Raw genomic sequence first — 25,259 nt, forward strand, 5'->3', positions numbered from 1 at the left:
GTCCTTTCTAAGAGGATGTGCACAACATTTTATTTAATGTTTTTCCAAGGCTAGAAAGTGTGCACAATCAAGGATATTGTCACCACGATATGAATCCACAAAATATATTTGTGAGTGGAACGGTTATTAAAATTTATTATTTCAAGGAGGCCACAAGAACCGTCAGTTGGGACACGTCACTATCAAGCGCCATAAATCCTCCCTGGCTCAACTCACTATCACTTTTCCATTGATATGTGGGTGATGGGTGCTATCATGGTCAAACTCTTTGTGGGTTGCCAACTATTTTGAATCTCTTGCATGGGACACCAATGGTATAAGATTTCCTCTCTCAAATGTACTCTTCAGAAAAAATATTTTCCTCATGGAGTAACGCAAAATATTTTCCTCATGGAGTAACGCTTTCTAATGATAGGAAATATTGGCCTCATGTGTAACTTCAGAGCGGAAGAGGAGAGGAGTCTATCTTAAAAATTAGTTACGGCAAGGGAATTCTTAAGTTGTGGCAAGGAAATCATAATTATATAGAAGCTTAATTAAAATACAAAATTCACCAAAGAAAAATAGAGTAAAAGAAAAATGTTTGTGGCAAATATAATTGTGAATGTTTAAGATCACATCGTAACATAATATACTTTTGATTATAGTTCAAAATATAGGAAAATACATTCACATGATAAATTGGAGGTTTTTGCTCCAATTAAAACAATAAATATATGTTTGTGATTTAAGCTTCACCAAGGTTGTAGAGTAACACACACTAAAAGATAGTAACTGTTGTTTTTACCTGCGCACCAAATTTACTCCATGATTTTCTCTTTATCTTTTAGAATTTCAATGTCTCTCTCGCTCAACCTTGCAAATGAATTTTACATTCATATTTATACAAAACATACATTTAAATCACTAATTCATGTTAGAGAAAGAACTAACACACAACATGGGTGATTTTATATAATAAATGATTTTCTTGTAGGTGTTGTGGAGCGTGGATAACAGTCACGGAGTGAATTCTTGCCCATAGGATTTACCAAAATTCAATAAGTGCCTTAAAATCTTTGATGTCTTGTAGAATGGTCAGTGATGTACTTCTGCTTAGACCTTTATTCCTTTCGCCTACAAACAAAATCACAACCTGCAAAAGTACTTCTAACTAGTATGGCTGCTATCAAAGTGTTTATTGCGGTGGTTGGGATTAATATTTCCAACACTTCTCCTTAATCACAACTATTATCATTGATAATTGCCAAACAATATCTAAGATAAACACAATTTTCACGTGCCAATGACTTTGTGAAAATATCAGCAAATTGGTCGTGTGACCTGCATTTCCGCAACACAATTTCATCATTGTTAACCAAATCTCTAATAAAATCATATTTAGCATCAATATGCTTGGTCCTTTTGTTAAAGAGAAAATTATTTGAGAGCACAACTGCTGAGGTGTTTTCGCAGAAAATAGTTGTCATTCTTGGTCATGGTGAAGATCCCTCAACATCCTTCACATCCAAATTAATTGAGACGCCACTGTTCTTGCGGCAGAATATTCAACTTCTACTATTGACAGTGACAGTATCATTTGCTTCTTGGAGGTCCATGAAATGGCTCCAGAATGCAAATGAAAAAAATATCTTGACATGATATTTTTGTCATTGAAACTTCCTGCCCAATCATTGTTAGTGTAACCAACCAGCCTAAAATCATCTATTGCGGCATACAAAATACCATAATATTTTTTCCCATTGAAATACCTTAGAATTCTTTTAGCTACTTGCCAATGCATCTCCTTGGGTGTCTCGATGAACCTCGACACCAAGATTAGTGCATACATTACATCTAGCCCAGTGGCAGTGAAATACATCAAGATGCATATCATACATTTGTATAATGTTGGATTGACATTGTTACTGCAATATTATTTCTTCAACTTCATTCCCATGACAATTTGAGTGTGTTCGGGTTTACTGTTCTACATATTAAACCTCTCCAAAATGTCTGATACATACTTTGCTTCATAGATAAAAATTCCATTTTCTCTTTTCTTCATTTCTATGCCCAAAAAAAATTCTAACAACCCCAAGTTAGTCATATCAAATTCACTCTTCATGAATTCTTTGAAATTAGCGATGAGAAAATTATCATTTCCGGTGAAGATTAAATCATCTACATATAAGACAACAAAAGGAATCTTACCATCACTCTCTTTGATGTAGAGAGTAGGATCACTGTCACATTTGTCAAAACCATTGGTCAATAAGTAAGCATTTATCCTACTATACTATGCAAGCGGTGCTTGATTTAGCCCATAAAGATATTTCCTCAACTCATACACTTTGTATTCTTAGCCTTCCACCTCATAAATAGGTGGTTCCTCAACATACATTTCCTCTTTCAACACACCAATCAAGAACACTAATTTTACGTCCATTTCATACACTTTCCATTTATGTTGCACGACAATCACCCCAACTGTATGCACTCTCTCCATCCCTAATGACTAGCCCAAACATCTCCACATAATCTCTTCCATGTCTCTGCTTGTCTCATTTGAAAAATAGCCTCACTTTATGCCTTTCAATCTCGCTGTCAACATTGCTCTTGGCCTTATAGACCCAATTCATTGCAATGACTTATCTTCCTTGCGGAAGGTTCACTAAATCCCATTTGTCATTCTTATCTATTGCTTCTATTTCTTACTCCATTTCCAAAACCAATTTTTCTTATTTAACTACATATTCAAAATGGATTGGCTCATCTACGTGACAAAACAATGCAAATAAATAATTCAGACGAACTCTACTATCAACTTCATCCTGCTCAAAGATTTCATTTAAATTTTTGAATTTGTGTCTTCTTGTTCTCTCTAAAAATGGGCTTGTCATGTCACTTAGTGTTGCGCTTCATGGGATGCTTGGAGAATCACTTGCATGAATGAGTGACATTGTCCTATTATTTGTTGATGGTGTTACTTTTTGCTTGCATTGTTATGCTTGAATAGGAGTAGAGGGAGTCATTGTTGAGGAATTATTTGCTATTGTCAATTCCTCTTTCCTATCACACGGTACACAACTTTTCACATTGACTGTCTTCTCTAAACTTTCATCCCATACTTCCCCTTCTATGAACTGTACTTCTCTATTGATTATAAACTTCTTGGTTGATGGATTATAGAGCTTGTATGCTTTGGATTCATCACTATATCCATTAAATATACATTTCTCCCTCTTGTTGTCCAACTTCTTCCTCAACTTATCCAGGACATGTGCATATGCCACACATCCAAATACTCTCATGTCAGTGACCCCATTTTTTCTTCCACTCCATGCCTCTTTGAGAACTACATTATAGACGCCTTTGGTTGGACATTTATTCATAATATACGTTGCACAAGCAACAACTCAAACCCAATAATCATTTGGAAAATTCTTTTCCTTCAACATAATCCTCACCATTTCCATAATGGCCCTCTTATTCCTTTTTGCGACACCATTTTTCTGAGGTGTATAACTCTTTGTAAATTACTTGTGAATTCCATGTCCGCTATAAAAACATAGGAAATCATTTGAGATGATTCACCACCTCTCAGTCATAAGGAGTTTGATGCAATGTTCACTGATGCGGGAGCATGTAACTCAGTGGGGAAAATCTTCAAAATTATTTCAAAAATAATAAAAAAAAAATCTACAGGCAAGGGAGTGGGGTGCTTTAGCCTGCAATTTCTATGCTTTCTTAGTTAAAAATAGAATAAATTCTAGCAATAAATCATGTTATTTGTAACAGAGCTTTTCAAGCTTTAAATCATCCTGTAAAGCATGCTTTTCTTTGTATCGGATAAGGACCGAGAGGGCCTATCCTCAGTTATAAATAAAGAGGTAGCAAAGCCCTCAGGAGACAGAGGAGAGGGGCAAGTGCCATAGTATTATTTTGAAAATTTGTTCTCTCGGTGTTTCTTATTAAACGACTCTGTATATGCATGTGTAGATTATTGTGTGGCACTTTAATAATGTTGAATCGGTCCTTGGGTTCCGCATGTTGTAGTGTTGTATATTAAGCATTGAAATCACCTTTCCTTTCATTTCGTGGTTATACAGGCTTGATTTTACAAATGCGCATATGTTTCTGTTTGTTCTAAGAACTCTTGCGTCTTCCATTAAGTGGCTATAGCGGATTTTGGAACTTTATAACTAGAAGTTCTTACCCTATTGGTCCGAGACTATATTGGCGTCGAGAGGTTCATTGAAACTGTTATTTATATGCTCGATTAACAAAGCCTTCCGCCCGAAAGGAGTCATAGCATGGTAAAGGGTCGAGTTCCCAATTTGGGAGCCGAATTAATAAAAAATACGACATATATCCATCGCCAGGTCCGTCGTTTCGGAGGTGGGAAGTTATTACTTGATTCAACCACCGAATAGCGGAACTACCGAAGTATTAAATGTTGTGTATAAGTGTCGGTTCCGGAGGAAAGAAATCATTGTTTGGGCGATGCGATATATATATATATATATATATATATATATATATATATATATATATATATATATATATATATATATATATATATATATAGATATATATCGGGCCGAAACTAGCATAGTGGCAGAGACATATAGCCATCGGTACGATATATACCATGCCTTGTCCATGCTAAGGCCCCACCTATAATAATCACCGACGCGATCTCGCATCAGGCCAAGGAGCGAAGGGAAACATCACTGTTATATATAATTATGTTTGCGTAAGCGGTTTGGGGTCATGTGGATTGCTTGCTATAGTGGAAATATGTGAGCTGAGGATGAAACATCAGTTTAGTGACTGATGCGCTCAATCCAGAGAAAAGGGAAATTGATCAAGGTGTTGAAGAACTTACAGGTAGATTAGAGAGATTGTCTCTAATGCCTGCACACTCGCCATCATTAGTGGTATCAGAGCCATCAACTGACATTGAATTGAGTCTGAGGAGCAGAAGAAGGATGGCTTTCAGAGTTGGAAGAGGGCGAGGACGTGGTGGAAGAGGATGACCTGCTGCAAATGTTGAACTAATGGAAACAATAGAAGAGCTGCGAGCTAGAGTGGATGCATTAACTTCGGATAGAAATATAGATGATGGAGATGTCAGTGAGCCTGAAATTGAAGCTGCTGAAGAGGAGGAAGTTGTACAGGTTACTCTTGAGATGAGATTCCTTCAGTGAGTGTTGAAATCCACAGCCAGGCCATGGAACCAACTAGTACCGATATATCAAGGAGGACTGAATCTAGAAGAATTGATCGACTGGATTAACAGCATGGAGAAATTCTTCGATTACGAGGAAACAGAGGATGAGAAGAAAGTAAAGTTTGTTGTCACCAAGTTAAAAGGCCATGCAGCACTCTGGTGGGATGGTGTGCAGGCAGAAAGGAAGAGACTTGGTAAACAGCCTATCAAGAACTAGAGCCGAATGGTAGCAAAGTTAAGAGGTAAGTTCTTGCCAAGTAATTATCAGCAAACATTGTTTAGACAAATGCAAAATCTTAGACATAGAGCTTTAACAGTAAAAGAATATACAGAAGAGTTATATAAAGTGAGCATAAGATCTGGAGAAGCCCAAGACACACATGAGAAGGTGGCTAGATATATGAATGGCCTCAGGATGGACATTCAGGATGAGATAAGTCTGTTGTCTCCTAAAACAGTAGAGGAAGCTTATCAGATAGCGCTGAAAGCTGAGGAAAAGCTCATGAGGAAGCAATCTGCCAAAGGGAGAGGGACTTTCAGAGGAAAAGGAAGTCAAGGTGGTAGAGGAAGATCTACAGCACCTAGAGATGGAGCTAGCATTAGCTCAACCCAGCATGCACCCAGAGAAGGTGATGCAAGAGGCAGAGGGAGTTTTTCCAGAGGAAGAGGAGGCAGCGGAAGACGCGAAGAAATAAGATGTTACAGATGTAACAAGCTGGGACACAGAGCTTTTGACTGCCCAAAGAATGCAGACATAAAGCAGAGGAATGCAATTGTTGCTCCAGCTGAAGAAGAAGCACCAGCGACAGCGGTAGTAGGAGAAGAAAATACACCAGAAAGAGGTGAAAATCTGGTGGTTAATAAAGTCTTACTTAAGCCACTGTAAGAGGTGGCTGTTGAACCACCACAAAGGAAAACTTTATTCAGGACAGTGTGCAAGGTCCAAAGGAAATGTTGCGAGATGATCATTGATAGTGGCAGCACTGATAATTTGGTCTCTACAGAGGTAGTGGAGAAATTGAAGCTGAAGACAATGAAGCACCCAACACCTTATAAGGTGTCATGGTTACAAAAGGGACACTAACTGTTGGTAAGTGAACAGTGTGAAGTGGAATTTCAAGTGGGCAAGTACAAAGATAAAATTGTTTGTGATGTGATGCCTATGGATGTGTGTCACATATTCCTTGGAAGGCCTTGGCAATATGATAGAGGAGCCATACATGACGGGAAGAGAAACACCTACAAGTTTGGAAAAGATGGTGTCAATCATACATTGTTGCCTCTGCAAGAAGAAGAGGTGCCGGGGCAGAAGACTAGTCCAAAACTCTATTACTTGGAGGGAAGGAATAATTGAAGCAAATTGAAGAAAATGAGGTAAATCTTGTTGTGATTTGCAAGCCCAAGGTAATATTGACTTCTACTAAAATTTCTGAATTAGCCATTGAAATTCAAGAAATGCTGGAGAATTATTATGATATTATTGTTGATGATTTTCCTAATGAATTACCACCAACTCAGAAAATCAGTCATCATATAGACTTTATTCCTGGAGCAAATCTACCTAACAAAGCAGCATATAGAATGACTCTTGCAGAAAATGAAGAAGTTAAGAAAGAGGTGCAAGAATTGCTTGACAAGGGGTTGATCAAAGAAAGCCTGAGTCCTTGTGCAGTGACAACAGTGCTGAGCCCGAAGAAAGATGGAGGCTGGAGAATGTGTACAGATTCAAGAGCCATCAATAAGATTACAATCAGGTACAGATTTCCATTACCCAGAATTGAATATTTAATGGATTTCTTGTCTGGCGCAAAATATTTTTCAAAGTTAGATCTTAAAAGTGGCTATCATCAGATAAGAATAAGCGAAGGGGATGAATGGAAAACTGATTTTAAGAGCAATGAAGGATTATATGAGTGGAGAGTGATGCCTTTTGGGTTGTCCAATGCACCAAGTACATTCATGAGGCTTATGAATGAAGTTCTTAAAGAATTCATTGGGAAATTTGTAATCGTATATCTGGATGATATATTAGTCTATAGCAGATCCAAGGAGGAACACTTGAGGCATTTAAATTATGTTTTACAAAAGCTACAACAAGAAAAATTATTGTTGAATCTGAAGAAGTGTTTATTTATGAAAGAAGAACTGGTGTACTTGGGATTTGTTATCTCAGCTGAAGGATTAAAGATGGATCCAGAAAAGATCAAAGCAATTGTGGAGTGGCCTTCACCCAAGAGTATTTTTGAGGTAAGGAGCTTTCACGGTCTTGCTAGTTTTTACAGAAAATTCATTAGGAATTTTAGTAAGATTAATGCACCTATTATTGAGACCATAAAGAAAGATAAACAACCATTTAAGTGGACTGCCAAAGCAGAGAGAAATTTTCAGCTGTTGAAGAAGAAAATAAGTGAAAAGCCTATTTTAGCTCTTCCTGATTTTAACAAAACTTTTAAAGTTAAGTGTGATGCCAGCACAGAAGCAATTGGAAGAGTTTTAAGCCAAGAAGATAGACCAATAGCTTATTTCAGTGAAAAGTTAAATGATGCAAAAAGGAAGTATTCTTCTTATGGTAAGGAGTTTTACGCAGTTGTGCAGGCATTAAAGAAGTGGAGGCATTATTTAATGTCGAAAGAATTTATTCTTTATTCAGATAACCATGCATTGCAGTTTATAATGCAGCAGCCCAAACTCAGCCACAGACATGCTAAATGGGTAGAATATCTTCAAGGCTTTCATTTTGTGTTGAAGCATATAACTGGACAGTCAAACAATGTCGCAGATGCCTTAAGTAGGAGAAGTGTATTGCTGCAAAAAAGTCAAATCTAAGTGTTGGTTTTGATTTTATTAAGGAATTATATGAGATCGATTCAGATTTTAAGGAGGCATTTGAGGCCTGTAAAAATCCTGTTTTGGTAGATAGGAGCAACTCGCTGTATTATTTTATACAATATGGACTGTTATTTAAGAAAATTCAGTTGTGCATACCAAAATGTTCAATGAGAGAAAATTTAATCAAAGAGAAGCATAGTGGAGGACTTGCAGGGCATTTTGGTAGAGAGAAGACCTTTGAACAACTCAACAGATTTTACTTCTGGCCAAAATGAAATCTGAGGTAGAGAAGTATGTAAGAAATTGTAAAGTCTGCCAGTATGCAAAAGGAACGAGCCAGAACACAGGGTTGTATACTCCATTGCCAATTCCAGATAGGCCTTGGGATATGGTAAGTATGGATTTTGTTCTCGGATTTCCAAAGACTCAAAAGGTCTATGATTCAATTTTTTTTGTAGTGGACAGATTTTCAAAAATGGTACACTTTATTCCATGTTATAAAACTGGTGATGCTTCTCACATTGCTAACTTGTTTTTTAGAGAAATTGTAAGTTTACATGGATTGCCCAAAAGCATTGTTTCAGACAGAGATTCAAAGCTCGTTGGACATTTCTAGAGAACACTATGGAAGAAGCTGGGAACTAAATTAAATTTTTGTTCTGCCTATCATCCACAAACTGATGGACAGACTGAAGTTGTGAATAGAAGTTTAGGCAATCTTTTGAGGAGCTTTACTGCAGAACATCCAAAGCAATGGGATCAAGTGTTACCACAAGTTGAATATGCATATAGTGACTCACCAAACAGGAGCACAAGACAGAGCCCATTCCATATTATTTATGGAATGCACCCAAGAGGAATATCTGAATTAAGGAATTTGGGAAAAGAAGAAATAAGAAGTGCAGAAGGTGAAGACTTTGCTTCAAGAATGTAGGCAATACATGAACAGGTGAAACAACAGCTACAAGATAACAACATTCAATATAAAACTAGACCAGACATGAGGAGAAGAGAAATGAAATTTGAAGATGGAGACTTGGTTTTGGCACACCTTAGAAAGGAGATATTTCCAAAGGGAGCATATAATAAGTTAAAATCCAAGAAAACAGGACCATGCAAAATACTGAGGAAATTCTCTGCAAATGCTTATGAAATTGAATTACCACCTGGTGTGGGAATATCACCAATTTTTAATGTTGCAGACTTGTACAAGTATGAGAATGAGGCTACAGATGATACAACACGAGATCAAAAGACTCCAGAGATTGATTGGGTAAAACAGTTACCCACAACCAAGAATTTATAGCCAGAAAGAATTCTGGACAAGAAAGTGTATAAGAAGACAAGGGCACGAGAGTATTTCCAGTATCTAATGAAATGGAAGGGACAAATGATCGCTGAAGGTACTTGGGTTACATAAGAAATTCTATAGAAATTGGGCAAATCTGTAGATGAGCCCATGGACAGGAGCCCATGAAGAATTTTGTCCTCAGGAGTCTAATGCGGGAGCATGTAACTCAGAGGGGAAAATCTTCCAAATTATTTCAAAAATAAAAAAAAAATCTACACGCAAGGGAGTGGGGTCCTTTAGCCTGCAATTTCTGTGCTTTCTTAGTTAAAATAGAATAAATTCTAGCAATAAATCATGCTATCTGTAACAGATCTTTTCAACCTTTAAATCATCCTGTAAAGCATGATTTTCTTTGTATCGGATAAGGACCGAGAGGGCCTATCCTCAGTTATAAATAAAGAGGCAGCGAAACCCTCAGGAGACAGAGGAGAGGGGCGAGTGCCATAGTATTATTTTGAAAATTTGTTCTCTCAGTGTTTCTTATTAAACGACTTTGTATATGCATGTGTAGATTATTGTGTGGCGCTTTAATAATGTTGAATCGGTCCTTGGGTTCCGCATGCTGTAGTACTGTATATTAAGCATTGAAAGCACCTTTCCTTTCATTTTGTGGTTATACATGCTTGATTTTACAAATGCGCATATGTTTATGTTTGTTCTAAGAACTCTTGCGTCTTCCATTAAGTGGCTGTAGCAGATTTTGGAACTTTATAACTGGAAGTTCTTACCCTATTGGTCCGAGACTATATTGGCGTGGAGAGGTTCGTTGAAACTGTTATTTATATGCTCGATTCACAAAGCCTTCTGCCCAAAAGGAGTCATAGCGTGGCAAAGGGCCGAGTTCTGAATTTGGGAGTCGAATTAATATAAACTGTGACATATATCCATCGCCAGGTCCGTCATCTCGGAGGTGGGAAGTTATTACTTGAGTCAACCACCGAATAGAGGAACTACCAAAGTATTAAATGTTGTGTATAAGTGTATCGGTTCCGTAGGAAAGAATATCATTGTTTGGGCGATGCGATATATATATATATATATATATATATATATATATATATATATATATATATCGGGCCAAAACTAGCATAGAGGCGCAGACATATAGCCATCGGTGTGATATATACCGTGCCTTGTCCACGGTAAGGCCCCACCTATAATCATCGTCGATGCGATCTCGCATCATGCCAAGGAGCGAAGGAAAACATCATTGTTATATATAATTATGTCTGCATAAGCGGTTTGAGTTCATGTGGATTGCTTGCTATAGTGGAAATATGTGAGCTGAGGATGAAACATCAGTTTAATGACTGATGCGCTCAATCCAAAAAAAAGGGAAATTGACCAAGACGTTGAAGAACTTGCAGGTAGATTAGGGAGATTGTCTCTAACGCCTGCACACTCGCCGTCATTCACTTTGCTTCTCTACAAGATATTTGTATTGTCGAAAGAGCTCATACACTTCACTTTTATGTTTTAAGAGATAGAATCATGTCTTCCTTGTGTAGAGATCCATGAAGGTCAATAAATAGTGGCTGCCACGAATTGATGGTGTCCACATTAGTCCACATAAATCTGAGTGGACAATCTACAATTGTACCTTTGCCCTTACTGAATTTCCTGTTGGAAATGTATCTTTATGTTTCTTTCCCAAGATACATCATTCACATAGGTTGTTTGGTTTTTCTATAAGAGGAAATCCCTTCACGATGCATTTCCTATGTAATAAATTCAAACCTCCAAAGTTGAGATGTCAAAATCTCAAATGCCATAACTAAATTTCATCTTTGACCTCTGCTTTCTTGTTCACTTGTGTGGCAGCTGCACCGTTTCTTCCATTCTCTTGTGAGTTCATTAATAATTGTGCTTGTGCACCTTCTTCTTTAAAATTTGACCTTATCTTTAGGGGAAACAATCTATTGCTTGTCATATAAACGTTTGGAATTAGTTGTCTACTTGAAGGCCTATCCAATATTATGCACTCATCATTTTTGAAAAAGACATTGTAGCCCTTTTGCATGAGTTGTCCAATCTTTATGAGGTTATGCTTCAAACCTGGGAAAAAGTAAACATTTAAGATGCACTTATTATCCCCCTTATTTGTTAGGATATTAACTCTTCCTCTACCCATGAAAAATACTTTTCTATCACTTCCTAATGTCACTTAAAATTTCACACTTTAATCTAGATTGAAAAACATTTTTGTGCTCCCTGACATGTGGTTGCTACACCCTGAATCTAGATACCATGTACCACTTTGTTTTCCTTGTGCTACATTACAAGATAAGAGTATGCTATCATGGTTCTGATTTTCTTTTATGAAATTTACACTTGGTTTGCTACTAATTGCATATTGCATCTTTCTACACTCATTTACATAATGGCGATACTTCTTACAGTAATGACATTGGACTTCATATTTATCATACCTTTGTAATTGTGCTTGATTTCGCCTGGGGCCTTGACTTGGATTTTGATTGATTCCCCCTCAAATTGAGCTTGAAGGGCTGCTTCATCCACCTCTGTGTGGGTTTCTTCCTCTTCCTCTAGCATATGATCTTCCTCTACCTCGACCTTAACTAAATGAAACTTGTGTCTTGAATGAATGCTCCAATGAGGAGCTTGTTTCTTTATTCATTCTCCGTTCATGAGAAATCAGTGATGCATGAAGCTCATCCATTGAGAGCTATGAGAGATCCTTTGTCTCTTCTATTGCCACAACAATGGCATCAAACCTTGCTGGAAAACATCTCAAAAATTTCTCAACTATTCTATTTTCCTCAAGTGTCTACCCATGAGATATAATTTGAGTAACCCACCGAATTATACATGTAAAAAAAGAGTCTACATTCTGAGACTCTTTCATACAAAGTGTTTCAAAGTCTTTTCTCAACATTTGTTGATTTGTTGTTTTGACTTTTTTTATGCCTTGGTAGGTTGTCTCGAGGGTGTCCCATGCTTGGTTGGACTTTGTTGTTGCTGCAACCCTAGGAAAATAATTTTATGCACTTCTTGAGAAATGTAGAAGAGGGATTTTGAATCCTTCTTCGTGTTTTCCTCAACAAATCAATTTCTTCTTGAGACAAAGCATTTTATGTTGTTGCATCTGTTGGTTCCTGAAAACAATTCTCTACCAAATCCCAAATGTCTTGAAACGAAAATAGGGCTTTAATTGTAATAGACTAATAATCATAATTTTTTCCATTAAAATGAGGTTTTGATCATTAGCAGAGCTTGTGTTTGATGTTTCAATTTCTGAGTGTAAAAAAAACTTTATAATGCTCATAAATGCACTTCAAAAATCTGACCTGATTTTTTATTTTTTTTTACTCCTATTAAAAACACTTCTTTTTACACTAACAGAGTTTAACCGGATACGATATTAGAAAAATTTCACAGGGGCAAAGGAGAGGAGTCGATCTTAGAAATTAGTTCTGGTAAGGTAACTCTTCAGTCGCGACTACAAAGAGGATTAATTAAAACACAAACACAAAACTCACCATAGAAAAACATAGTAAAATAAAAATGGTTGTGGTAAATCTACTTGTGGAATTTTAAGATCAAATCACAACATAACATATTTTTTATTATATTTCAAAAAATATGAAAATAAATTTGGCATGATAAATTGAAGGGTGTTGCTCCAAGTAAAACAAGAAATATCTTACCCTTCACTAGGGCTGCAAAGCAACACACAATAAAAGGAAATAACTTTTGTTTTATGCTTCACTAGGGTTGTGAGGTAACAAACATTAACTTTTGTTTTATGCTTCACCGGGGTTGTGAGGTAACAAACATTAAAACAGTAATTGTTGTTTTCAGGTGCCCACCAAAATTCCCTCCACTATTTTCTCTTTACCTCTCACTTTAACTTTCTCTTGCTAAACCTTGCAAATGAATTTTACATTCATATTTATACCAAACATATTCATATTTATACAAAACATACATTTTACTCACTAATTCATTGATAGAGAAAACATTACTACACATCATGCCCAATTTTACATAATAAATGGGTTTCTAAACTTGTGGGTGTTGTGGAGTGTGGGTAACAATTGCAGAGTGAATACTTTCCCATAAGCATTTACCAAAATTCATTAAGTGCCTTAAACTTTCCAATATGTTGCAGAATGGTGAAAGGCTTAAACCTTTAGTCCTTCCCACAAACAAAATCACAACCTGCAAAAATAAGTTTGATAAATATGGTAGTGTTTATCCCAATGATTGCGATCAATATTTCCAACATCATGGAGTAACTTTGGCTAACTATAGGAAATATTCCCTTCCCAAAGAATTTACTAAATTTGATTCTACTAAACAGTTGTCAGTCTTATAACGAGTGCAAGTGGGGAGGTCATTGATCTCATTAATTGTGGAGTGTGGGTAACAACTGCGGAGTGAATGCTTTCCCATAGGCATTTTACTAAAATTCATTAAGTGCTTTAAACTCTCTAATGTGTTGAACCTTTAGTCCTTCTAGCAAACAAAATCACAACCTGCAAAAATACTTTTGACAAATATGATAAAATATGATAGTGTTTATCCCAATGATGGGGATTAATATTTCCAACATCATGGAGTAACGCTGGACGAGGTCATTGATCTCATTAATTCTTTGTTATCGCGGTATCCTAAGAAAAGACCAAGAGGAGAAGTAGCTCTACAACATCCATTTTTATGTTCGTGTTACAGCAAGTCCCTACTTGCACGAGTTTGATTTCCAACGTAGTACTTTTAAATAAAAACAAAAAGGATCTCACGAAGAGTTTGGGGCAACCATAGCTACTCTCGTAGTAATTTACGCAAATTCAAAATTGCTTCACAACACGAACAAGGTAGAACATCTGTTCTGATCAGTGTGGTTGGTGTGAATCTCCTTTTCAATAGTTATGTCGTTAATTCTAATTGTACAATATTATGCTAAACCTTTACATCTGTCTATCTCATCAGAATTCGATATGCTAAAAGCAACATAGCTGGAATTTTGCGCCTGCAAATAAAATCGCAGCGTGTAAAAAATACTTCTAACAAGTATGGTTGTTGTCAAAGTGTTTAATGTAGTGGTTCGGATTAATTTTCCAACATCTCCGCAGTCTGCAGCCTGAGCTTAATTAAAATTTATGCCTCCCTATTTACGACGTTGTAATATATGTTCACTCCAATTTCATTAAGCTTAATTAAAATTTATGCCTCCCTATTTACGACGTTGTAATATATGTTCACTCCAATTTCATTAAGGATATACTTGTCTGAAGGCTGACCTTCATTAAAATTCATGCCCCCTTATTACGACGTTGTAACGTATGTTCACTCTAATTTCATTAAGGATATACTTAAAGTACAATGCAATAACTGAGTGGAGCCAGTTGCACACCGTTTCATGAAATAACATTCTGATTACTAGGCTACTTAAGAGATAATTGAGTAGTATGCTTCTGGAGAATTGTCACTTAAGTATAAGTGGAATCTTTTATTTGGTAATTGTTTAGGTTATTTGTAGAAATTAAATTTGGAAAAAGAATATGTATTTTGACATCGAAATCAATCACTTTACATTGTTATTAGTGATAATTAAAATTTGATTTGTAAAATTTGTTACCTAATTTTTATTTTTATTTATTTTTGTATTGTTATTAATTTATATATAATTCTAGATATTTGATATTATGTTTTCATTGATTTATACCTAGTTTTATGTATTTGTTTTATGTAATTATATTAAAATATGATGGACAAAATATCGGTTACTCTGTTTGATTTGGATGTGATGCAAGTATATGATTAGAGAAAAAGATGATTAAAAATGTTTAAAAAAATAATGAAAAGTTGGCTGAATTTTCTCTCGGCATAAATGGAGATTGAGTCAAAGATGGTGATGACAATATAATTTGATTTTTCTAAAATATTTAGTTTATATTTGAAGACAAATTATATAGATGCTTAACAAATATTCAGTATTATATTACATTAATCATAATGTGAAATGGATGAAAATTTTATCAATATGCATCCACTAACACATTGTTTTACTATATAAGTTAATGTCATATGTTTCTGATAATAATAATGAAAAGATTAATGTTGCAACCATATTTTATGTTCTCAAATTGTTATAATAATTTGAAACTATTTAGTTCCACCATTATAGCAATTAATATCTTACTAGCTAGGTTTAAGTTAGTTTAGGAAGCCATTGTTTCCATTTCAATTAAATGTGAGCATATAATCTTTACCCACATTTATATTGTATTCTATGAAACCGCCAAACTTCTAAACATTGTATCAAGTTTTGTTTGTGCTTCATAGGCTAGTCATTAAGAAAATGAATTACAATATTATTATACATAGATTTAATTTAAGTGATAAAAAAAACATTTTTTATAGTTGATTTGTGCTTCATAGGAAAATGAATTACAATATTATTCTGCATGGATTTCATTCAAGTGATCGTAAAAAACTTTGTGGGCATTTTACCTTTAGAACTTGATGTATAAAAATTAGTGTTTATAATAAATGTGGTGATATGAGATAGTCATCCCTATATAAATAGTAGTGTATAAGTAGTGTATAAATAGTAGTTCTAGATGAGAAAAGGAAAAAAATAATAATAGTTTTAGCAATAAATATTTTTATATGGTATAACATAATTCATATACAAGATATGGCTAAATAACTACATTAACTAAAAAAATGCCCAAAAAAAAAAAGTAGAAATAAGAGTTTGACATGACACCAAAAGGATAGAATTGCATATATTTCTACCATCCTTTCACAACCATTTTCTTTGATTTTTAATAATTTTACTATGTGGATTATGCTATTTTAATTGGTATATGTAGAGTTAAGTTCAAAATATTATAAATTGCATTTATTTTAATATTCTATGTATGATTACATATCACAAAATAAACCTATTTCATTTATTCATAAAATCAAATTCAAATTTATTATTCCACTATTTTTTTCTCTAAATTTTAGAGTGCGATTGAGATGGAAATATTTTTGGAGTTTTTGATGAGATTAGTTTTGAGTGGTTAGAAATGATCTTGGAGATAGTTATGAGTTAAGTTTTAGTTTTTGGTTTTTATCAAACCGTTGTAACTAAATTAAAATTTTGTGGATCTATGTTTAATATTTTGCTTTAAGTTTACATATAAATAAAAGTTCTTTCTGTAAATGGCTCTTAAAACTTATCTCTACAACATGACGGAATAATATAAAACATGTCCAATTCGTGATATAATATAAAAATTCTTTAATTTCAAGCTTATGTGATCCATGTTTCCTCTAATATTGATTTTATTGACTATGGTACATCATGTGTATAGATTCTATTTTTGTATCTTTGTCGTTAAGATGAACCACACTAGTTGATTTGAAATATGGACCATCATATGGATAAATTATCTTTTTTTATCTTTGTCCTTAAGATGAACCACACTAGCTGGTTTGAAATATGGATCATTAGGATAGAATGATTTTTAGGTTTGTCATAAAGATGAACCACACTAGTTGGTTCGAAATATGGACCAAAAGCTCATAACTTGATTAATCTAAAAAATATTTTTTTCTCATATTTATATTTTAATTACTTTCTAGTTTAATAAGCAACATGTTTTATATAATTTTATGATGTTATAGTATAAGTCATTACCTTGATTTGTTGGATATTTAGCTCACTAGGTGAAACTAGGTTACCATTTTTCTTTCATTTGTTCTATACAATTAGATTTCTTAATATTTTTCTGAAATAATATTTTTTAGCACATATCTTAATTTTATTTATTAGTAATGATTCATATAAATAAGTGACTAAATCATGTCAATAGCTATCTTGCTGATAATAGGGTCTTAGCAACATGATTAGTGTTCAATTACATGGTCATTATAAGAATGATTAAGCTTGATTATGATTATTGAGGAGTCATTTGGTTCACTTCTATAGTTAATTTCATTTGTCTTCTTGAATTTATTATCCACCCATTGAATTAAGCTATGAAATGTAAAAAATGGATATATGATGTAAAAGCTTTAGATCTTGAATATTGAATACTCAATTGCATCTTGATCTATCAAACTTATATATATAGTATGGTCTCATTCAATGATAGGTTTGTCTTTGATAGCATGTACTTTACTTCATGCGTTTAAGCATAAGTAGAATAAAAATTGAACATTTTAAGTAAATAATTTTGTAAATAATCTAATTCTTCACACAATGTGTTTTCATTTGAAAATTTTACATATAAATGATAAAGAGAAATCAATTACACATAACACAAAAGAAATAACCTAGAGAAAGCCTCAACCTAAAATCCCAACTCTGCATTATCATACAAGTGGAAATATACTCTGGATTACAAAAAGAATCAGCTCACAAGCTATCCTGCTCTCTCTGCAATCCCTCTATTGCTCATAGACAATCAAAGGCCTGTCTCAAACCTTCTCCTCTGCCCTCTAAGCCTCCTATTTCTTTGTGTAATTTTCCTTGGGGTCCACTGCAACCACTTGTGTGAATTGGCCTCTTCAGACACTCACTAACCTCTGATCCAACTGCGTAATCCTGAAGGAGAAAAATCCTTCTCCATGGATGAGCTTCCTTTATAGGAAAAATCCATCCCACTCATAGTACATTGTTCCTCCTATGATCTCAACTCGATCTTTATCTGAACTGAGATGCATGAGTTATTCATGAGAGAATATTCAGTTACTTGAAGTGCAACAGTTATATGCAAGCATGCATTAACTAACTGAACCCACATTAATTTAAACAAACTGTTTAAATAAGTCTAACTAGACTTGACTCACTTAACTAAGCCAACTAATTACTACCCAAATTAGAACTCATCCTTATCTCTTTAACTGATGGATAAATTCCACAATTAATGGAGAAACTATTAGATGTCCACACATTGAATTCATGGTTGACTTTTCTCAACTAATTAACTCATGGTGAATTAATTAATTTATTTTCAAACAGTTGTTAAGTTCAAATTCGAATTTTACTTCCTATTTTAGTCGAGGCACTGACTAAATTGGAATCCATCCTGAACTGCTAAAAAACGAGATGCTATTTTTAGCACTTCCATTTTTCATCCCCTGTTGCTCAATCAAGCACTGGTACCCAAACTACTATTTATAGCAGTGCTATTTTTAGAACTTTTATTTTTAGCATTTATTCTTGCCATTTCCAACACTCCCTCTCAACACTAAAGGCATTGAACTTGAACCCGATATTGTACCTCTGGAATGTTCTGCATGCAACACTTCTACCAAGTGTGGTTGCTCCAGCAACTCTAGAATAATAAAAACTCCCAACTCACCTCTCTGTTTTGCTAGAAATATACTATGATGCTAAAGCTCTACCGGTTGCTGACAAGTGCTCCCTCTCTGACCTCTGAGCTACTGCAACACTCCATGCATCTCGCATCATTGCACACCTCTCTGTGCCATCCTGCACTGGTGCAACACTCCTGTGCCTCTCGCATTGTTGCAGTCTACTAGCTCTACACTATCTTGAGACACCTATATTGTGGCTCTCTCTGTCGCTCGATCTGCATCTATCTCTACCCAATCATCTAATCATGTTACTCCTCGTCAAGGCTCCTGTAGCAAAGTCTAATCAAGGAGGTTGGGTACCTCAAGGATCCTGCCCTATTACAACTTTATTGTGACGATCACTCCACATCGCCCCAACTCCTCCATGGAGGTATGGATGCATGTGATCCCTCTACCCACCTGGCCCAAAATTTTCCCCTACTAGAGGTCTCTGTATGAGTGGATGCCTCCACTATGTCTCGTCTCAGCTTCCCTAGGTGTGGCTGCTCCACAACCTCCTGAAGCTCCTTCACCAATCATGGCTCCTCCATAATTGTCTGAGACTTCTTCAGGCATTGCATGTTGAGAGGTAATGTACTCTCCCTCTCAACCACCAAGTCTCCATCAGTTGCCTTGCTCCTCAAGGCTTTGTATGCATCTTGAAGCTCAAGAGCATACAGGTTCTTAACCCGTGAACCGATCTACTTCACCTGTCTAGTGATGATGTGTATAAGGAAAACCTTTCCATTACTCAAGACTACATCATAGCCTTTGTCTTCCAGCATTGCGATTGACACCAAATTTCTCTTTAGTCCTGGTACATACTTGACATCGGTCAAGGTAATGTGAGCTCCATTCTCCCTCTGATAAATAACCGTGCCTACACTGGAGACACTATACTTTTCATCATTACCCATTGCTATGAGTATCTGAAGATCTTTCTCCTCCAAAGTACTAAACAAACTCTTGTCGTCGGTCATGTGCAAAGAAGCCCCACTGTCAAGAAACCAACCACTTCCCACCATGGATGAAACCATGCATGTGAACAATGTGAAATCCAACCCAAACTATGAGGCTAGTGCCTCACCTTCTGATCCTTCCATGGATCCCTTCTTGGATTTCCTCAGTGGAAAATTTGTAGCAAAATGGACCACCTCATGACAATTAAAGAACCACACTTTGGATTTTCCAAAATTCTTCCCACCTTGGAAAGAACTGGATTGGGAAAGAGAATCCTTCTCCTTCCCCTTCTTTGCCTTACTTGCTAAGGCACAATTTTCTTCATCCTCCATGGATGAAGAACCATCTCTGGTCCTTCTTCTTATCTCCTCCTGCATCAGATCTGACCAAAGTTGTTCCCAATCTAGCAGTTTCTCTCTTGAATTAACCGAGTCTTGGTAGCTATGCCAGCTCTTAGGAAGACTGAGCTGTGCAAGACTCACCATGTAATCATCAACTGTTGTGATCCCTACACTTCCAATCTCATCCCTGCATGTGGTGATCTTGTTCAGACACATAGAGATCGTGTCACCCTTTTCACACTTGATATTCCGAAGCTTGTCTTTCAGTGTCAGCTTCCTCTGATCGCTGCTATTCTGATATAGATCTTTCAGTGTTTTACAGATTGAAAATGGTATCTCCTTCCCATGGAGGCTCGAGAAAATGTGGTCTTGAACTCATTCGAGGAGGATTCTCTTTTCTCTAGCCACACATTTCTTCCATTCCGCCAGTTCAGTAGCATCAGTCAACTTGGGGACTTCTTGATCAATGAAGTCCTTAATACCGTTATCCTCTAATACTACCTCCATGCGATCCTTCCAAGCTATATAATTTGAGCTTCCATTAAGGGCATTCTCAATTCTTAAACCACTGAACGCCATAGTTGAAATAGAGGTGTGACAAGAACTCGAGTTATATATTCAGGAACCAAACTTTGAACTTCTCCTTCTTGTATATTGTTCTTCACCTTGATCACCTTTTCTATGATACCATGTAGAAACTCCCACTGTAGATCAATAGATTATGCAATATACTAAAACACAATACAATATATACTTCTACAACACTTTGTGGAAGCTTCATCGAATTGAGCAAGATCAAGAGAACACATATAACTGAGAAAGAGAAATCAATCACACATAACACAGAAGAAATAACCCGGGGAAAGCCTCAGCCTAAAACCCCAACTCTGTATTATCATACAGGTGGAAATATAGTTTGGATTATAAAAAGAATCACCCCACAAGCTATCATGTTCTCTCTACAAACCCTTTGCTACTCATAGATAGTGAGAGGCCTCTCTAAAAGTTTCTCCTATGCCCTCCAAGCCTCCTATTTCTTTGTGCAATTTTCCTTGGGGTCCAGTGCATCCACTTTTGTGAATTGGCCTCTTCACACTCTCACTAACCTCTGATCCAACTACACAATCCTTAAGGAGATAAATCATTATCCATGGATGAGCTTCCTTTATAGGAAAAATCCATCGAACTGATAGTACATTGTCCCTCCTCTGATCTCAACTGGGTCTCTGTTAGAACTGACATGCATGAGTTACTCATGAGAGAATATTCAGTTATCTGAAGTGTAGCAGTTATATGCAAGCATGCATTAACTAACTGAACTCACATTAATTGAAATAAACTGTTTAAATCAATCTAATTGGACTTGACTCACTTGACTCAGCCAACTAATTACTAGTCAAATTGGAACTCATCCTTATCTCTTTAACTGATGGATAAATTCCTCAATTAATGGAGAAATGGTTGCATGTCCTCACATAGACTTCATGTTTGATTTTTAACAACTAATTAACTCATGGTGAATTAATTAATTTATTTTCAAACAGTTGTTAAGTTCAAATTCGAATTTTACTTCCTATTTTAGTCTAGGGACCGACTAAAATTAGAATCCATCCCGAACTACCAAAAATAACAATGCTATTTTTAGCACTTCCATTTTTCATTCCCTATTGCTCAATCCAGCACTGGTACCCAAATTTCTATTTATAGCAGTGCTATTTTTAGCACTTCTATTTTTAGATTTTCTTGTTGCCATTTTCAACCAGAGGTGTGGTCCAATGCGGCGATACCTATGAATAAAGAATATAATCAGGCTCCACACCCAACAAATGCTTGAAGGGACCTTGAGTGTCATCATCCACCCCACATCATCAAAGTTGTAGCCCATTGGGTAGGCATAAATCTCATGGGTGTTTTCCAAAAGCTCGTAATTTTGACTATTTGTGGAATATGTATCCTTGTACTTTCTATGATGCATTCGACCATTTTTTGGCTCTCTATGAGCAAGAATTGTGATGGTTAAAAGGATGGATCATATTTTAGGCATCAAGTATGATGAATATCCTTTGCATGAGAGGACTTCCTTGTCAGAAAGAGAGAAAATGTTCTTTTGTACTCGTTGCAAGATGAATGGGAATGGAAATGAACGATTTTGGAAATTACATCTAGAGCCTCATTCCTAGAAGAGAAAATAGAATATTAAACCCAATGCAAGGAAAGAAAGAGGTGGAAAAGATAAATTGTAGTAATCCTAAAGAAACCTTCAAGGAAAAGTTGATGCAAAAGGAGAACCCATAAGCCTAGTAGAGGCAAAAATTGAGTAGATTGTTTGTAGAGTTGCTTTGAAAATTTGTAATTACTTGTTGTTGTTTACCTATTTCAGTAATTTTGTCAAGTGAACGATAATATTCAGTATGTGAAACAAGTATGTTTCATTGATGTTACGTTATTTGCTTGTTTATAAGTCCATATTTCTAAGGAATTTTCGAATGTAGAAGTTGTCATCCAAGTTTTTCTACAAGTTTTTCATGTACTCACCGATGCAAGTATTCAAGATGAAATTTGTTCTCAATAGAATATTTGTTTGGGATAGTACAATATCTGTATGTTTTTGTAGAAAAAGTTAATTATGTCATTGAATTTTTGTAGAAATGTGCTTTTGTGTACAACCTCATTTTGAGGATGATAAAATAAGTTTATATTGCTTCTCATTTGCAAGATGGAATCAAGTTTATATTCAATAGTTGAGATTGAGGATGATGTTGTTTTGATCAATGCAAAGATGAGATTAAACAGAATGTTTGGATTCCAATCACCAGTATTTGTGTTCCTACATGAGCGATAATAATTTTTTCCATGATTCTTAATAGGACAATAGATATACAGTATTAGGCGCATCACAACTTGGTCCAAGTTTTGGTCAAAGAATATACATTTTGATGAGTGGATCACGCGTAGTCCAAAAAGATATATGTAGCATATACGTTCTAGGGGATTTGTGGTGGGTCAAAGCCCCTTATTTTGTAATGGGTATTGGGTGTTAGTCCATTTTTTTGTCGGATCAATGTTATGTGGACCGTGGTCTTGTAGTAAGGAAACCTATATAAAGAAGATATAATACTTTTTTGATGGAAGGATAGAATATAATTCATAGATTGATCATATTTTATTTCTTGAGTCTGTATTTTTTATGGGTAGGCTCTGCAGCTGAGTTCGTGGAGGCCGTCAAAGATTCTATAGCTGAGTGTGCAAGTCGAACAAGTCTATGTCTTGACAGATCCATCTTAATAAAGAAGAAGACAAGTCCGGCAAAGCCTCATGTATCTGTGTTCATTATCTGTATTTATATATACTATTATGCATTCTTCTTATAAAATTATGTGAATAAATACATGTTATATTGTTCTTAGTTAAGTTTATATGATAAGTGAAAATCTATGCAGTAAACCATTAGCGTGAGGTTATTTATGTATACGAATTTTTAGACATATAGAAAACACAAGTAAACATATGGGTTCCATAATGCGCATATCCCCTTGGTTGCATAAGCCTGGTTCTGAAATATCCCATAATCGCTTCGGGTGAGACTGTGAGTTGTTTGCAGGTTGTTACTGAAAGGGCCAGTGATTGAGGACTTTGTTGGTGTGCAGTAAAATTTGAACCTAGGTCCAAGCCCCTCGAGCCAACAAATGATTTCATTGTGAGGACCATGATCTGTGTAAGGGATATGTTTTAGTGTCCATCGAAGAAGGATATCCAGGAGAGGGTTGAGTAGAAATAGCAAGAATTCGTAGTATAGGAAAATAGAAATTCATTGTTGATCACTTTAATTGCTTATTGAATTAAAAAACAAAGTGCGACATTAATTGTCAACCGAGGGAAGTCTTGTTATTTCAAAGGCAACTTTGTACTATATGTACTCAATTTTAAAAGCAACAGAAGTTATAGTGCAAACAAATCATGCCTTAAATTAACAAACTGAAGCACCACTCTGCATTACATCAGTTACACTCTGGTACAGATAGCTATGAGAAAAACGATTAATTTCACGCAAAGAAATAGAAAGAATCAATCTACAAAAGAAAACAATGGTTGTGTTGTAACAAAGAGTCAGGACCCTATCCCCCAGAGCGAGAATCTCCAGCACCTGCCTCTGATTAACTTTAGCTTGCCAATTCACTCTATAACTTAATCACTGGTGAAACACTCATACAACAATTAATTGGGAAAAAAACAGAGTTTCAGCAAAGAGATTATAGAAAATGTTAAGAAAAGAGTACTGTTAAAAAGGCATGAATAAAAGACACACTTAACGCACTGCAGAAATGTAATGGTTGAATCTTGTGATGAAGGTGGGCCCTGTCCTGCTCACAAGATTCCCCGGGAAACAAGAACTAGAAAAGGATGTTCAGAAGAAAACATTATTCATCCATCAATATGTCATATTACAAAAAAGAGTTCCAGTCCTGTTCCTTCAGGTAAACCTTTTTCCACCATCTGTTCATGCCCTTCTAATGTAGATGTCTCCTCTTTATAAAGAGGAGACATCTATTACAAAAGATTTACACTGTTTTAACCCATTATACAAAAATAGGGGAATCAATTCCCTGTCAACGAAATGTTGTTACAGTAATGTTGTCTTTCGATATAAGCGTTACATCCAGTGTAACAGCTTCCTCGGTGATCAGTCCTGGTTCCTTTGCTGCTGTCAAATTTAGAACACAGATCTCAACTATTTCAGGATCATGATTCACGTGTCGTTTCTGTTGTTTCAGCAACTACAAAAATAGTCTTCCAGGTTGTTTCAACATCACAGACTGCACATCATCCTTTAACTATTTAGCACTTAATAATTCGAAGATTAACTATGAAGATGTTGTGATTATATGCTAAATAATTAAACGTATAGTGATGAGAAGAATCATTAAATACCTTTGAGATAATTGGGTTAAAATACTAACAAATTATTTTAAATATAAGTTTGAAAGGGATGGTATCATAGCAAAATATATGGTCAAAAAGGGACAATATGAGCCCCTAACTTTCGTGAGTGTCAACTAAGGATTTGTTAGAGAAGCATCTCTTTATAGAAGAACACGAGATATTATTAACGTAATTTCCTAGCAAGCTATATCAATGGGTATAAATATTGACCAAGCATAGAACATTTTTCAAGAACGACGAGAGTACCACGTTGAGCCCTAAGTTGATACAACATCTCAAGAATACTAACAATAACACCTCA

The sequence above is a fragment of the Pinus tabuliformis genome, chromosome X, assembly GCF_031772625.1.
Source record: "Pinus tabuliformis cultivar Carrire ecotype Pingquan chromosome X, CPIR1, whole genome shotgun sequence".
Taxonomy (NCBI): Eukaryota; Viridiplantae; Streptophyta; class Pinopsida; order Pinales; family Pinaceae; genus Pinus; species Pinus tabuliformis.